The 15,507-nt window shown below is 34.7% G+C and overlaps 1 protein-coding gene and 1 long non-coding RNA gene across 2 annotated transcripts in view; one reads left to right on the top strand and one right to left on the bottom strand.

Annotated features, from left to right (window-relative positions):
* Positions 1 to 15,507, top strand: part of NDUFS4 (NADH:ubiquinone oxidoreductase subunit S4) — a 119,790-nt gene that overhangs the window by 62,512 nt on the left and 41,771 nt on the right. The window lies entirely within an intron of this gene.
* Positions 1,415 to 15,507, bottom strand: part of LOC111186781 (uncharacterized) — a 41,662-nt gene continuing 27,569 nt past the window's right edge. Inside the window, exons 2-3 of the long non-coding RNA XR_002647965.3 lie at positions 8,970 to 9,072; positions 1,415 to 3,483 (exon numbers count right to left, since the gene is read on the bottom strand). This is a non-coding gene — a long non-coding RNA (uncharacterized LOC111186781). The remainder of the gene's footprint in view (positions 3,484 to 8,969; positions 9,073 to 15,507) is intronic.

Raw genomic sequence — 15,507 nt, forward strand, 5'->3', positions numbered from 1 at the left:
TTACATTAAGATTTTTTTGGCTATATTTTAGAGATTATACAATTTATATGTGAAAATACATTACCTTTTTTAAAAAATGAATTCAAAGTCATAAGCTGTATATTATCCTCTTAAAAATTGGTTGTCTAATTTTATTTATTTAACTGAATATAAACTAATCATCAAGGTTTATATCAGAGTATGTAGATATATGATGCTTTATTTTATACTGTGAGTGTAGGTGGGACTTTGTTGTTGTTTGTTTCTTTGGTAGTAGAAAGAATATTTTGTTTTTAGAGTTATAGCTTTTTTCATCGGCCAGCTTGCCAGATAATTTCAAAAATTAATTCCAAATACCCACATTAAATTTGTTAAAAGCCTCATGTCCATCATCTTATAGTAAGTTCTTAATGAAGGCAGGAGTGAGAAGAAATGAAGAAAATAGGAGTAACATCTTATAGTGACAATTATTTTTTCTCTTTATATCATGTATCTCTGGGAATAGAATTCGAGCAAAGGAAAGGAAAATGCAGACCTTGGAATTTGAGACTAGCAAACATCGAATCTGTTTCTGTCTTCAGGCTTTCTAATCTTATATGACTTAATCTGTGCTCTGATTTTACTCTTTAGGAGGCCACTTGAAAGCTTGCAAATATCATTCATGTTTTACAAGATGAGGAGGCTTAAAATGTAGGGTAGTGATATGGAAGCTTTACTGCTTGCAGTGTACTATGTGTCCGCAAAACTCTCTCTTTATTAGGCATACTTTTCAAGATATGTGTGAATAGGCATTTTATTCAGTTCCTGTTTCATGTTTAATATTTTATTTGTTTCAACTTTGAGTTTATTGCATGTTAGTTAATGAGGGTCTTTTTAAATTTTAATGCTTCCAATAAAATAGGTATAAAAAATGATCTTGGCTTTCTCTAAGCAACATATAGGACACAAATATACCAAAACGTTGGGCTGAGAATGCTAATTTAAATTCAAGAATTGAGGATCTGATTAGTGTAATGATTTGCATCTGTTACAATGACTACTGAATATGTATTGTTATAATTAAAATCTATCAATTAAAAAGATTTTTAAGCCTAATTCAGTAGTTAGAAATTTGACATCCAGAAATTTAAAATAAGGTTACTGTTTTAGTAAGCTTTATAATGTATAAAACATTCATACCATGGCTGGTGTGGCATGTGCCTAGAGTGTTTGGAGACTAAAATTCCTCTAGGGCTGGGAGTTTTCAACTATGACAATCTGTAGCTGTTTGTGAAGATCCTTCAAGGGATTTTTTTTTTTTTTTTACTCATCCTTTATTTATAATATAAAATCATATTGTACTTTTTCATTTGTTCATTCAATTATTTGAGCACCTGCTATGTACCATATTCTAGGCCCTGGGGATATAACAGTAAATAAGGAACAGCATCATTCCCCTTAGAGCTTATATCAATATTTTCATGTGTAAGCGTATGCCAACTTTATTTCTAAATGATTAAAATATTTGCATAGATTGATGAATGTTATAGGAAAAAAAAGCAAGGTGATAGGATAGAGAATACCTGGGGGTTTGGGTAGAATAAGTGTTATTTATAGGGCAATCAAGGAAAGACACTTTGAGATGATACGAAATATGAACTAAGATTTGAATGAGGAGGAGCCAGCTATGTGAGAAGCCAGCGTTAAGAGCATACCAGGTAGAGGAAAAGGGTAAGGCCTTCAAGTGTTAACTAGCTGGTGGTAGTAGTCAAAGAAGAGAAGGAAAGCTATGGGACATAGTGAGAAATGGGGAGAGTGATAGGAAGTGAGGTCAGAGAGGTAGGAAGGAGCTGGATTAGGTAAGATTTTAGGTCCATGGTAACAAGTGTGAATATTATCCTAATTTTAATGGGAAGCCATTATAGGGTTTTAAGTAGGAAAGTGATTTGATCTGATTTACTGCTCAAAAAAGCTTGAGAATTACTTAGCTATTACAGTTAAAGTTTACTTCAGAGAAGCTTACAAAGGAAGTGATTTGTTTGTTGCTATTTTTATTTACTCATATGCCTTTTTTGGACATTCATGAAATTTGTATAGTTTTCACAAAGTTTTCTACAAGCCATTTAATTTTTAACAACTACTTTTTAAAAAGGACCACAGTTTTAGTCTGTGCATTTTAGATTTTACATATGGTATAACAATTCACTGATTTGTCTATTAAAGAATCTTCTGAATTTGAAATTGCTTTTTTATAAAGGTCGTATTGTGACCTGGAGTAATAGATTCATCTTCTTCCTCTAATTTTCCACTCTCCATGGCCCTCCTACACTGACTCCCCTCCACCCCCACCCCCAAAAGGGGCGGGGAAATAGTGGAGATTTGTCATCAGGGTGAAGAAAGATAAGAAATTGTCTGAGCTGCTGTCCACCAGATTAGGTGCTGACAAAGCCCCAGATATGTTTGTATTACCCACTGTTTGTATGGTTTTTTCCCTCTGTCTCTGTGACTCTCTGTTCCTCTTTTGCTGACTATGTAGCTGATAGTCATCTGTCTCTCTCTTTCTGGCTGCTTGTGTTTCCTCCTACCCCCATACTGTCCCCCCTTTTCAATGGCTATTTCTTTCTCCTCCTCTGCACTTTCCACCTCTGTCTCTGTCTGGCTTTGACTCTCTGGCCAATTCTTTGGCTATCATTATTCTTTTCTTTTTTTCACTCTTACGTGTCTCTTCTGTTCCCCTTGTTGTTCTTCCTCTCTTGCTCTTCTTTCTCCACACTTATGTGCCTTTTGCCCTTTTTCTTCGTTTCTTTTTTCCTCTCCTTCTTCCAAAATGATGGAAGAGCTACATCAGATATAGAGAAGAGAGACAAAGATGACTCTACCCTCTAACTGCATTTTTCTTTCATTGTCTTATTTCCCCCTTTGGGAATATACAGGACTTTTGAAGACATTTACTAACTGTAAGAAGAAATACCATGACTTGTACATTATATTACTTGAAATTTTCAATCTAGTGAGAAACTTGGGATATTAGAAAGACCATGGACTTATTTACAGATATAGCATTAGATCTTTAAATCCCTTTTTTTAGCCGTGTGACCTTGAGCATGTTATTTAACCTCTGTGAGTGTCCTCATAAAGTGAAAACACTTTTAGAGTAATTTTTTTTGGTTTTAATAATTTATTTCTTTATTTTTGACTGCATTGGGTCTTTGTTGCTGCTCATGGGCTTTCTTTAGTTGTGATGAGAGAGCATTTCTCTTCGTTGTGGTGCACAGCCTTCTCATTGCGGTGACTTCTCTTGTTGTGGAGCGTGGGCTCTAGGCATGCGGGCTTCAGTAGTTGTGGCTCACAGGCTCTAGAGCGCAGGCTCAGTAGTTGTGGCACATGGGCTTAGCTGCTGTGTGGCATGTGGTGTCTTCCCGGACCAGGGCTCGAACCCGTGTTCCCTGCATTGGCAGGCAGATTCTTAACCACCGCACCACCAGGGAAGTCCTTAGAGTTGTTTCGAAAGTTAATTGAGAATACCTACATTAAACAATAGGAGAACACAACATCTTGTTTATTTCATCATTCAGTAAAAGTACCCCCCCTTTTTTTCCTGTTTGGAGTTATTAGTCTGAAAAGAAAAGCAAACTGAAATTATAACCCTTATCCTTAATTGAATCTGAATTAGTTGAGAAGACTACTGTTCTAAGTCAATTTGCTATTCAGGTATTGAGTTCTTGGGGATCTTGGAGCAAAATATTGGTCTCAATTACAGTGGTCTTATATTAGTGAAGTGTGTTCATTTGTGTATGTCAATGTATGTCGAGTTGGTATTTAATGATTTTTGTCATATAACTTGCCTTTTTCTTACAGCCTATGGCATTTTACTAAATAATCTGTGATATTACTATTTTTCTTTACATAGTTTCTGCCGATCAGTTGTGTAGATGTATTGCTGTATGATTATTATTCCCATGAGAAACTTCTTTAGTCATTTATAACCTATTTTTAACGGTGCAAATTTTAAACTGTATTACTCCAAAGAAGTTTTTGAAGGCATTATTCTTGGTATTAAACTTCATATTTGGTCATTAAACTGTATGTAATTAAAATTTTTTTGATTTTAATAAACATGTACATTGTAGAAATATTAACTTGGAAATATTAACATAAAAAAATTAAAATCACCTTTAATGTCATAGTCTTGGTGAATTTACCTTTTTTATATGAATATTTAAACACAGCAACAGCCAACATACTTACATAAAACACAGATTATGCTTTATAGTTTGATGTCCTGTTTTTTTCACTTTATTTGCATTATGTTGTGAATATCTTTGTCTTTAAAATTATTCAAAAGAATGATTGTAAATGGATATATAATCTCCCATTATATGGCTCTACCTAATAACTTCTCTTGTTATACTGCAGGTTGTTTACAAGTTTTTGCAATTATACACAATGTTAGAATGAATATCTCTATTCCTAAGTCTAATCTTTGATAACATCTTTATTTTAGGATTGATTCTTTGAAGTGGGATTACTAAATCAAAGGGCTTATTTAATATTAATATTTTAAATATTTTTGATACCTAAAGATAATAACCTTCTTGAGTGGTTTTTACTAATGAACTACATATAATTTTAGAGATATGGCTCTTCATGGGCTGTTTTCTTTCTAGTATACATTATCCAGTTCTATAGATGCCTTTCAAATGTTGACACATGGGGTTTAACAAGCTCTGTACAATAGATAAATACTACACATCTAAGAATTAGAAAATAATAAAAATGCATAGTACTTAAATGATGTACCATTGAATTAGAAAGTACTTCAAAGCTTAATACATCCTGAGGATCAGCATTATGAACTTAGCTATCACCATACTATCAATTTGTGGGCGTGCGGGTTGATAAATTTATATCATAAATAAATGTAAAATATTAGGCCACTGCATAGCAGTTAGTACTACTGCTATTACCATTTTTTATAATGCATTGTAACAGGGTTTGTTATATAAAGAATGTATCTGAGAAATATTCTCCAGATCTTATGTGTCAGTCTATATTCTTTCTTGTTACAAAGCCTTCCAGAACAATGCAAGGTGATCATCCACTAATATATCTACAGTATTATTTTCATCATTTATTTGGTGAACTACATTATTTTTGATTTCTAATTTAATTTTATTGTAGTCAATAACACACTCTTTACGATTTCAATTTTGAAATTTTTTTAGACTTTTTATTTTTACGGCTCAGAATATGGTCTTTTTTGATTAATGTTTCATGTACATTTGGAAAGAATGCGCAGTTTTTTAGTTTTACGGTTTGGTGATCTATAAATTTAAGTTAAGTTTAGGTTGGTTAATAGCATTGTTCAAGTTTTCTTTATCCTTACTGATATTTTTGTCTTTGTCTTCTGTCAGTTACTGAGAGAGAAGTGTTAACATCTCAAAATATAATTTGTTTCTTCTGTTAGTTGGATCACTTTTTTGCTTCAATGATTTTGAAGCTCTCCTATTAGGTACATAAACATTGAAGATTGTTATGTGTTCTTGATGAAATGATGTTTTTTTTTTGTTTGTTTTTGCGGTATGCGGGCCTCTCACTGTTGTGGCCTCTCCCGTTGCGGAGCACAGGCTCCGGATGCGCAGGCTCAGCGGCCATGGCTCACGGGCCCAGCCGCCCCACGGCATGTGGGATCTTCCCAGACTGGGGCACAAACCCATGTCCCCTGCATTGGCAGGCGGACTCTCAACCACTGTGCCACCAGGGAAGCCCTGAAATGATGTTTTTATCCTTATGTAACATCCCTCTTTATCCTGGTGCGAATCCTTGTTCTGAAGTCTACTCTGATGACATTAATATAGCTGCTTCCATTTTCTTATTCTTAGTTTTGCATGGTGCATCTTATTCCACCTTTTTACTTTTAACCTATTTGTGAGCTTATATTTAAAGTTTGTTTTTTTAATTTATTTTTTCTTTTCTTAATTAAAAAAAAAAATATATATATATATAACCCCGTATCTCCTCCCTCCTGCGTCTCCCTCCCATCCTCGCTATCCCACCCCTCTAGGTGGTCACAAAGCACCGAGCTGATCTCCCTGTGCCATGTGGCTGCTTCCCACTAGCTATCTGTTTTACACTTGGTAGTGTATATATGTCCATGCTACTCTCACTTCGTCCCAGCTTACCCTTCCCACACCCCGTGTCCTCGAGTCTGTTCTCTACATCTGTGTCTTTATTCCTGTTCTGCTCCTAGGTTCTTCAGAACCTTTTTTTTTTTTCAGATTCCATATATATGTGTTAGCATACGGTATTTTTCTCTTTCTGACTTACTTCACTCTGTATGACAGACTCTAGGTCCATCCACTTCACTACATATAACTCAATTTCATTTCTTTTTATGGCTGAGTAATATTCCATTGTATATATGTGCCACATCTTCTTTATCCATTCATCTGTCTATGGACACTTAGGTTGCTTCCATGTCCTGGCTATTGTAAATAGAGCTGCAATGAACATTGTGGTACATACCTCTTTTTGAATTATAGTTTTCTCAGGGTATATGCCCAGTAGTGGGATTGCTGGGTCATATGGTAGTTCTATTTTTAGTTTCTTAAGGAACCTCCATACTGTTTTCCCTAGTGGTTGTATCAATTTACATTCCCACCAACAGTGCAAGAGGGTTCCCTTTTTTCCACACCCTCTCCAGCATTTCTTGTTTGTAGATTTTTTGATGATGGCCATTCTGACTGGTGTGAGGTGATACCTCATTGTAGTTTTGATTTGCATTTCTCTAATGATTAGTGATGTTGAGCATCCTTTCATGTGTTTGTTGGCAATCTGTATATCTTTTCTGGAGAAATGTCTATTTAGGTCTTCTGCTCATTTTTGGATTGGGTGGTTTGTTTTTTTGATATTGAGCTGCTTGAGTTGCTTGTAAATTTTGGAGATTAATCCTTTGTCAGTTGTTTCATTTGCAAATATTTTCTCCTACTGTGAGGGTTGTCTTTTCGTCTTGTTTATGTTTTCCTTTGCTGTGCAAAAGCTTTTGTTTCATTAGGTCCCATTTGTTTATTTTTGTTTTTATTTCCATTTCTCTAGGAGGTGGGTCAAAAAGGATCTTGCTGTGATTTATGTCAAAGAGTGTTCTGCCTGTGTTTTCCTCTAAGAGTTTTATAGTTTCTGGCCTTACATTTAGGTCTTTAATCCAAGGTAAAGGTAAAGTTTGTACCTTGCACACATTTATGAGTTGAAAAAATGTGCCATTTTGCATTTTCGTCTACTCATTTAAAGTATACTTAAAGAAATATCTGAACTCGTTGCACTAGCTGATGTCAGTAGTGCCTTTATTTCAGGCTTGATGATACATAGGTGTGATTGTAAAATCATGAAATGGGTAAAGGAGGGGGAAGCCCCCAAACTGCTATGGGGACATTTTATAATCTCTATGCTGCACCCACTTACTCTTCTGTGGTGTTTTGTTTATTGGTTTTGAATAATTTCAGCTTCTATATGTGTATATATTTTTGTAAAATCTATTTTGGGAAAAAACATATACAATGTGTTTCTCTCTTTTTTTAAAATTAATTTATTTATGTTTTGGCTGCGTTGGGTCTTTGTTGCTGTGCACAGGCTATCTCTAGTTGCGGTGAGCGGGGGCTACTCTTTGTTGTGGCTTCTCTTTGTTGTGGAGCACAGGCTCTAGGCACGCGGGCTTCAGTAGTTGTGGCACGCGGGCTCAGTATTTGTGCCTCGCGGGCTGTAGAGCGCAGGCTCAGTAGTTGTGGCACACGGGCTTAGTTGCTCTGCGGCATGTGGGGTCTTCCCAGACCAGGGCTCAACCCCGTGTCCCCTGCATTGGCAGGCAGATTCGCAACCACTGTGCCACCAGGGAAGTCCCTACAATGTGTCTTTCTTTTCAGATTTTTACCTTTATGAAAAAGAAAACACTTTAAATGTTCATCAGGACCTAATGGACTAGGCCAGAAATAGCATAATGTGGCTTTGCAGCTCTTTGTTCTTTTCATTTTATTTGTTTATCAGATATAAATAAAAGGGAGAATTTTCTCCAGATTATTTTTCTTCCTTCTCCAGCAGATATCCCCAGCAGTCAGTTAATTAGATAATAAGCCGCTATAAAACACCTAAATTAACCAATCTACAATCTTTACAAGTTTTTTTTACTGTGTTTTTAGATGAATGTACAATGAGAAATTCAACATTAATAATTTTGGATTTTCTTATCACAAAAAGTAAAATGAAGGACCTCAACCACAAGAAGTTTATCAGCCAGTTTGAATCTAAAAAGTAATAAATGTATCTTCCATGAGACATGTATAAAAAGAACTTCTATAATTGTATAAATTCCTTTGATGTATTTTCCTCTGAAGATTATTAACTGTGTGTTTGACAAGTGAAAAATAAATCTGTAATCAGTTGAAATTTGGGTTTATAAACATGTTATAATAGGGACTGTTTCACAAACACAATATGTAAAGGAGTATTAAAATCTGAGGAAACGAGTGTTCTGTATCTACTTTAATAAATGGTTATTCTTTTTTGCTAGTGTAAAAAAAAAGCTCTTGCTTTTATTTCATCTAGTTTGACAGTCTCTGCCTTTTAATTCCCATTTGATTTCTTTTCTCCTCTTGCCTACCTTTCTCATCTTCATTTTGGATTGAGTACATTTTTGGAAACCCATTTTATATTCTCTGTTGATGTTTTAGCTGCATCTCTTTTTTTTTTAAGTGGTTGCTTTAGGGAATACAACATGCATTCTTAACTTTGTACAGTCTCCCATGAACTAATAATATATCACCTTACATGTAACGTAAGAATCTTGAATCAGTGCTTCCATCTGTCTCTAGTCCTTTGTGTTAATGTTGACATAGATTTCACTTCCACATATTTTATAAACCTCATAGTAAATTATTAATATTGCTTTAGATAATCAGTTATCTTTTAAAGAAATTAAAGAAACAAGAAGAAAAATATTTTATATTTACTTAAAAATTTACCATTTCTGGTATTTTTCATTCTTCTTTATAGATACAGATTTCCATCTGGTGTCTCTTTCCTTCAGCCTGAAGAACTTCATTTAACATTGTTTGTAGTGCAGATCTGTTGGGACAAAAACTCTTAGCTTTTGTTTATCTGGAAATGCCTTTATTTTGCCTCTGCTTTTGAAATACTTTGTCTTAGCTCAGGCTACCATAACAAAATACCATAGAGTGAATGGATTAAACAGCAGAAATTAATTTTCTCATAGTTCTGGAGGCTAGATGTCCAACATCCAGGTGCCTGCATGGTTGGTTTCTGGTTAGGAATGTCTCCCTGGCTTGTAGAGATGGCTGCCTTCTCACTGAATCTTCACATGGCAGGAAAGAGAGAGAAAGAGGATTCACCCTGGTGTCTCTTCTTTTTTTTTTTTTTTTTTTGCGGTACGCGGGCCTCTCACTGTTGTGGCCTCTCCCGTTGCGGAGCACAGGCTCCGGACGCGCAGGCTTAGCGGCCATGGCTCACGGGCCTGGCCGCTCCGTGGCATGTGGGATCTTCCCAGACCGGGGCACGAACCTGTGTCCCCTGCATCGGCAGGCGGACTCTCAACCACTGTGCCACCAGGGAAGTCCTGGTGTCTCTTCTTATAAAGGCACTAATCCCATCATAAGGACCCCACATCATGACCCATCTAACCGTAATTATCTCCTGAAGGCCTTGTCTCCAAATACCATGATATTTGTGGTTAAGGGTTCGGTGTATGAATTGAAGGGCAGGGGGACATTGAATGTTATGGACATACAGTCCATAACAACCTTTTCATTGGATATAGAATTCTAGATTGATGGTTTTTATTTTAGCACTTTAAAGATGTCATTCCATTTTCCTAAAAAAAAAAAATTGTAGTAAATATACCTAACACAAAATTCACCATTTTAACCACTTTTAAGTGTACAATTCAGTGGCATTAAGCACATTCACAGTATTGTGCAACCATCACCATCATCCATTTCCAGAACGTTTTCATGACCCCAAACAGAAACTCCGAACCCATTAAATAATAACTCCCCATTACCTCCTCCTCCTAGTCCCTGGTAGCCTTTATTATACCTTCTGTCTCTATGAATTTGCCAAATAATGTATAAGCAGAATTGTACAATATTTGTCCTTTTGTGACTGGCTTATTTCATTTAGCATAATGTTTTCAAGGTTCATCCATGTTGTAGCATGTGTCAGAATTTCATTCCTTATTAAGGTTATGTTGTATATATGTGCCATATTTTGTTTATCCATTCATCCATTGATGGACATTTGGGTTGTTTCCATCTTTGCGTGTTGTGAATAATGCTGCTATATACCTGGATGTACAAATATCTGTTGTAGTCCTTGCTTTCAGTTCTTTGGGTTATATACGTGGAAGTGGAATTGTTTGGATTATATGGTAATTCTATGTTTAACATTTTGTAGAACTACCATACTGTTTTCCACAGTGGCTGTTCCATTTTCACATTCCCACCAGCAATACACAAGGGTTCCAATTTCTCTACATCCCCACCAGCACTTACTTTCCATGTTTTAGATAATAGTCATCCTAATGGGTATGAAATGGTATCTCATTGTGGTTTTGATTTGCATTTTCTTAATGACTAGTGATAGCGAGCATTTTTTCATGCATTCATTGACCATTTCCGTATCTTCTTTGGAGAAATGTCTATTCAAGTACTTTGCACATTTTCTTGTTGAGTTGTAGGAGTTCTTTATATAGTCTGGATATTAATCCTTTATCAGATATATGTCCTTTGGTGCACAAAACTTAGGAGTTTTATAGTTTTAAGCTTTTACATTTAGGTCTTTGGTCCATTTTGAGCTAACTTTTGTATATGGTATAAAGTAAAGGATCCAATTTTATTCTTTGGCATTTGGGTATGCAGTTTTTCCAGCACCATTTTTTGGTGCTTTCCCCATTGAAATGGTTTTGGCATATTCCCCCCCACCCTTTTTTTTTACTACGATAAATCCAGTTACTGTTACCATACAGTTATAGTAGTATTATTGACTATATGGTGTACATTACATCCCCCTGACTTATTTATTTTATATCTGGAAGTTTGTAACTCTTAATCCCCTTCACCTATTTTGTCCACCTTCCAACCACTCTTCCCTCTGGTAACCACCAGTTTATTTCCTGTATCTATGAGTCTATTTCTGTTTTGTTTTTTAGATTCTACACATAAATTAAATCATATAATATTTGTCTCTGTCTTATTTCACTTAGCATAATACCCTCTAGGTCCATCCATGTTGTTGCAAATGGCAAGATTTCATTCTTTTTTAGGACCGAGTAATATCCCATTGTATTTATACATACATCTTCTTTATCCTTTCATCTATCAGTAGATGCTTAGGTTGTTTTTATATCTTGGCTATTGTAAATAATGCTGCAATGAACATAGGGGTGCATATATCTTTTAAATTGGAATTATTTTCTTTATTTCATTTTCATATTGTTCATTGTTAGTGTATAGAAACACAACTGATATTTGTTGTGTTGATTTTTTTTTTTATCTGCCACTTTGCTGACTTGTTCATTAGCTCTAGCAGGTTTTGTGATTGTGTGTAGAATCCTACAAATCTGTGAACAAAGATAGTTTTCCTTTCCAATTTGGATGCCTTAAATTTATTTTTCTTGCCTAATTGTTCCTCTTCAGAACTCTGCCTCACAAATGTTAGTAGCCCTGAACTCTAATCCCTACCTCCTCTGATCAGTGAGACTCCGGTGTTCTGCTTGGGCTCCATCATGGTCTAGAATGTGCCTCCAGGCATAAAGCTGGGACATTTGTAGGACTACAACATGAATTTTCCTTCTCTCAGGGATGACAGTATGATGCTGCCTATTATGTAGTTGTCTAATATCTGAAAAAAGTTGCTTAACTTTCCCAGTTTTATAGTTTTACATGGCAACAGTGGTAGTCTGGTATGTGTTGCTCCATCATGGATCCCAATGAAAATCCATATACTACATTGTGACAATCTTTTACAATAATGGCTTTAATGAATCTTTAATTTTTTAAACCAGCCTTTAACAATTTGCTCTGTTATTGATGCTCTCAGTTCTTTCTATAAAACATCCTTACCAACACACTACATACTATGGCTTAATTTAGGTTTCATTTTAGTATACTACCAGACTTCAGCTCTCAGTAATGAGTCATGTTTACCAAGACTCAGCTGTGCTTGTTTCCACACCTTTCTATGCCAGTTTTACTTGCCATTGTAATTACATAATTTAATTGGATAGTACAATCTGAATGTTGCTATATGGGGGACAAAGAGTTCTTTATATGACAGTCTTTCGAATACTTTGAAAAGACAATAAAGGTGAATTTCTAACACGATCTTTGTCAAATCAGGTGGAGGTGAAACAATTATATTAAAGGTTGTAATGTAAAAGCAAATCTAGACAGATTTTGGACTCATGTTTCACAAGTGTCTTTGTATTCTCACTTCACATTTAAAAAACCAAAACTATAAATTGTAGATATGCAGTTTCTTGGTAGTTTATGGAAGAAACAACACTTGGAATTCTTACCACTGGACTTACACTCAAAGGAAAGGTACTGGCCCTATATCAGAAGATTATTGAAAGAATGTACATGTATGCTTTTTAAGTTATAATACAGTGTTTAAAGTGTGGCTGTGTATGCGTGCATGTGTGTATTTACTTAATGATCCTCTGTTTTCACTAATATTTTCAGTTAACTGAACAACTATCAGTTCCTAAGTCAGAAAGGAGACTTCTATTGCATAGCTTAACTTCTATTCTTACGCTAAATTAATGAGGGATTGTCTTATACATTTTGTGTCTCCTTGAAATCTAGTTTGACTTTCACAGCATTGCCTCTTGAGTATTGCTTTTAATTATTAAGCTAGAAACATTCAGCTTTAGATTCATTATTTTCAGCTTCCTTTCCAGATTTAACTAATTTCATTTATTGTTTAAACCTTAACTTGATTTCCAGATGTTTATTTACCTTCTTTTCCTTTGCCCTGATGTTTATTCAGCAGTTATTTCGTATTTAGTTCTCTGCTGTTTTGGCTTTTGTTCTCATAATTCTTAATTTATGTTGTGTGTATGTCAACTTTTTAATTTATTACCATGGTATGAGGAAGACTATTTGATTAAGAAATAACAGATTGGATCTTTTAAAAATATAATATGCTATATAAGTTCCAAGTGTTTTGTGTCCAAAATTTTTTTCCCTTTATTTCAGCTTCTGAAAAAGCTATTATGTGACCTAATATAGCTACATGAGTTAGTGATTTAAAAATCAAAAACATTCTGGAACATTGGATTAAAAAGCAAAAGGGGAGAGGGGTTTATGTATTAAAAAGTTGATCATTATTAATGTTATATCTTTCTCTTAAGTTTAAAAAATTATTAACTTAATAACTTTCAGAATGCTTCAGTGAAGCATACTGGTTTTCAATGAGGTAGTATTGACTGTTCATTTATTTATTAAGCTTTTTTTTTTAAAGTAACTTTCAGTTGTTTCAAAGTTAGTAGAAAATGAAGATTCTTTCAAGTGTTTCCTTATAAAAATGAAGGAAGTCTTCCAATGGAAGACTTTTCCTGATTTGGGGGAAAAAGTTTATTTCTGTATAATCTTTTTTAAATTATAGAATTCCACGGGTGTTCCCTGGTTGCTTAGTGGTTAGGATTCCAGGCTTTCACTGCCGTGGGCCGGGTTCAATCCCTAGTTGGGGACTGAGATCCTGCAAGCCACGTGGCACAGCCAAAAAAAAAAAAAAAAAAATTATAGCATTCTGTCTTAAAATAGTTGTTTAGTAGACTTGATTTGGCTATGCCATATGTCAAATCATGTACTATAACTATGTACAGTATTTCAGAATATGAAAATATTCACCATCCTTACACCATTACAAAAAGATTATACATCTCTCTGATGTTCCAGAGTTATATTTTGAACAGTTAATTAGATTTTAGGTGTTACCTTTTCCCACCTGTTTCTACTGGTATTAGCTCCTATAAAGTAATATAATTAGGATCAATTTTGAGGATAATGTTTTTACAAGTCAGAGATCAAACTCATCTCCTTTATAGTTTTGTATGGAAGAATACACAATAAATAAATTCAATCCAATTAATATATACCTGTTTCTCTGTGCCTTTAGAGCATAAATGGAAATTGGCCCACATGTGGTTGGCAATATAAAAATTTACCACCCCTTTGGAAAGCAATTTGATAACATCAGGAACCATGGAAATTATTATAACCTTTTATCCAGTTAGTATTACCCTCAGTGACTAACCTTAAAGAATTAGGCTACTGAGATTTTCATTGCAGTAATCTGTACTTTAAAAGAAATAATAACAAAACAATTTGATTTTTCAATAATGAATTGACTAAGAAATTGTGGCATATCAACTTCATTGGTTGTCAATGAGGCCATTAAAACAAGAAATATGAAAACTGGGTAACTACATGGAGAAAAAAGTAAGTGATATGATACTTAACAATAATGCAAAATAATTTTATTATTATTATAACTATACACAGTGGATATGTATATAGATAATTATTGGTAGGTAATATGCATAAGAAAAGCAGTTGCTAGGGTTTTAAACATATGGACATATTTTTTAAAGTTTTCTTTAATTTTTTTATAATGTTTTAACTGTATCTTCTTAACATCATAAGTATCCTGAAAGAATCATCTTGTCTCCCTCTTTAGTCAGAAAAAGTATTTTCTGATACTTTTGCACCTTTAAAACCAAATGCAGTCTTTCTTTTATTTGACCCCCATGGCATTTATCACATTTTACTTCATATCCTGACTTAATCCTTCCAAACATTGCTATGAGGTAGGTTTTGTAGTGCATTTTTTTTGGCCGAGCTGCAGGGCTTGCGGGTCTTAGTTTTTCCCCCAGGGATTGAACCCGCACCCTCGGCAGTGAAAGCGCGGAGTCCTAAACACTGGACTGCCAGGGACTTCCTTGTAATGCATTTTTTTAAAGGAGGAAACTGACAGAGTTTAAGCAACTTATCAATACCGCATAGGTTGCAAACGGTGGAGCTTGGGTTCTTCGAGATTTATCTGAATCTCAACTAATACTGTATTTTACAGTAATGATTACTTAGTTATCCCCCCCTCCTTATGGGTACACAGATTATAAACTTTTAAAATTCAGGACTAAAGTCTTATTTTTATATTCTCTTCAGTCCCTGGCATAGATAACTTGGCATAGTACGATCTGTCCATTTGAATTGAAATGAACAAAGATAAATTATACCTTATTCCTTTTATTATATTTTATTTACTAACTCATATTCTTCAAAGAAGATGGGAGTTTTTTCAATTTAACAACAGCCTCCTGTTACTTGTTCACTCTGTCCTTTTTGAAAAGTCAAATAGTACTTTTCATGAGAATGGAGATCATGTCTATACTATTGAGCATTGTGTCCATTGTCTAATACATAGTAGACATTAAATATACATGGGACATCTCTTTATTGCCCAAGCACTTTACATACATTA

This window comes from Delphinapterus leucas, chromosome 3 (assembly GCF_059928025.1).
Source record: "Delphinapterus leucas isolate spDelLeu-1000000601 "Yukka" chromosome 3, BTC_Dleu_Yukka2, whole genome shotgun sequence".
Lineage (NCBI taxonomy): Eukaryota > Metazoa > Chordata > Mammalia > Artiodactyla > Monodontidae > Delphinapterus > Delphinapterus leucas.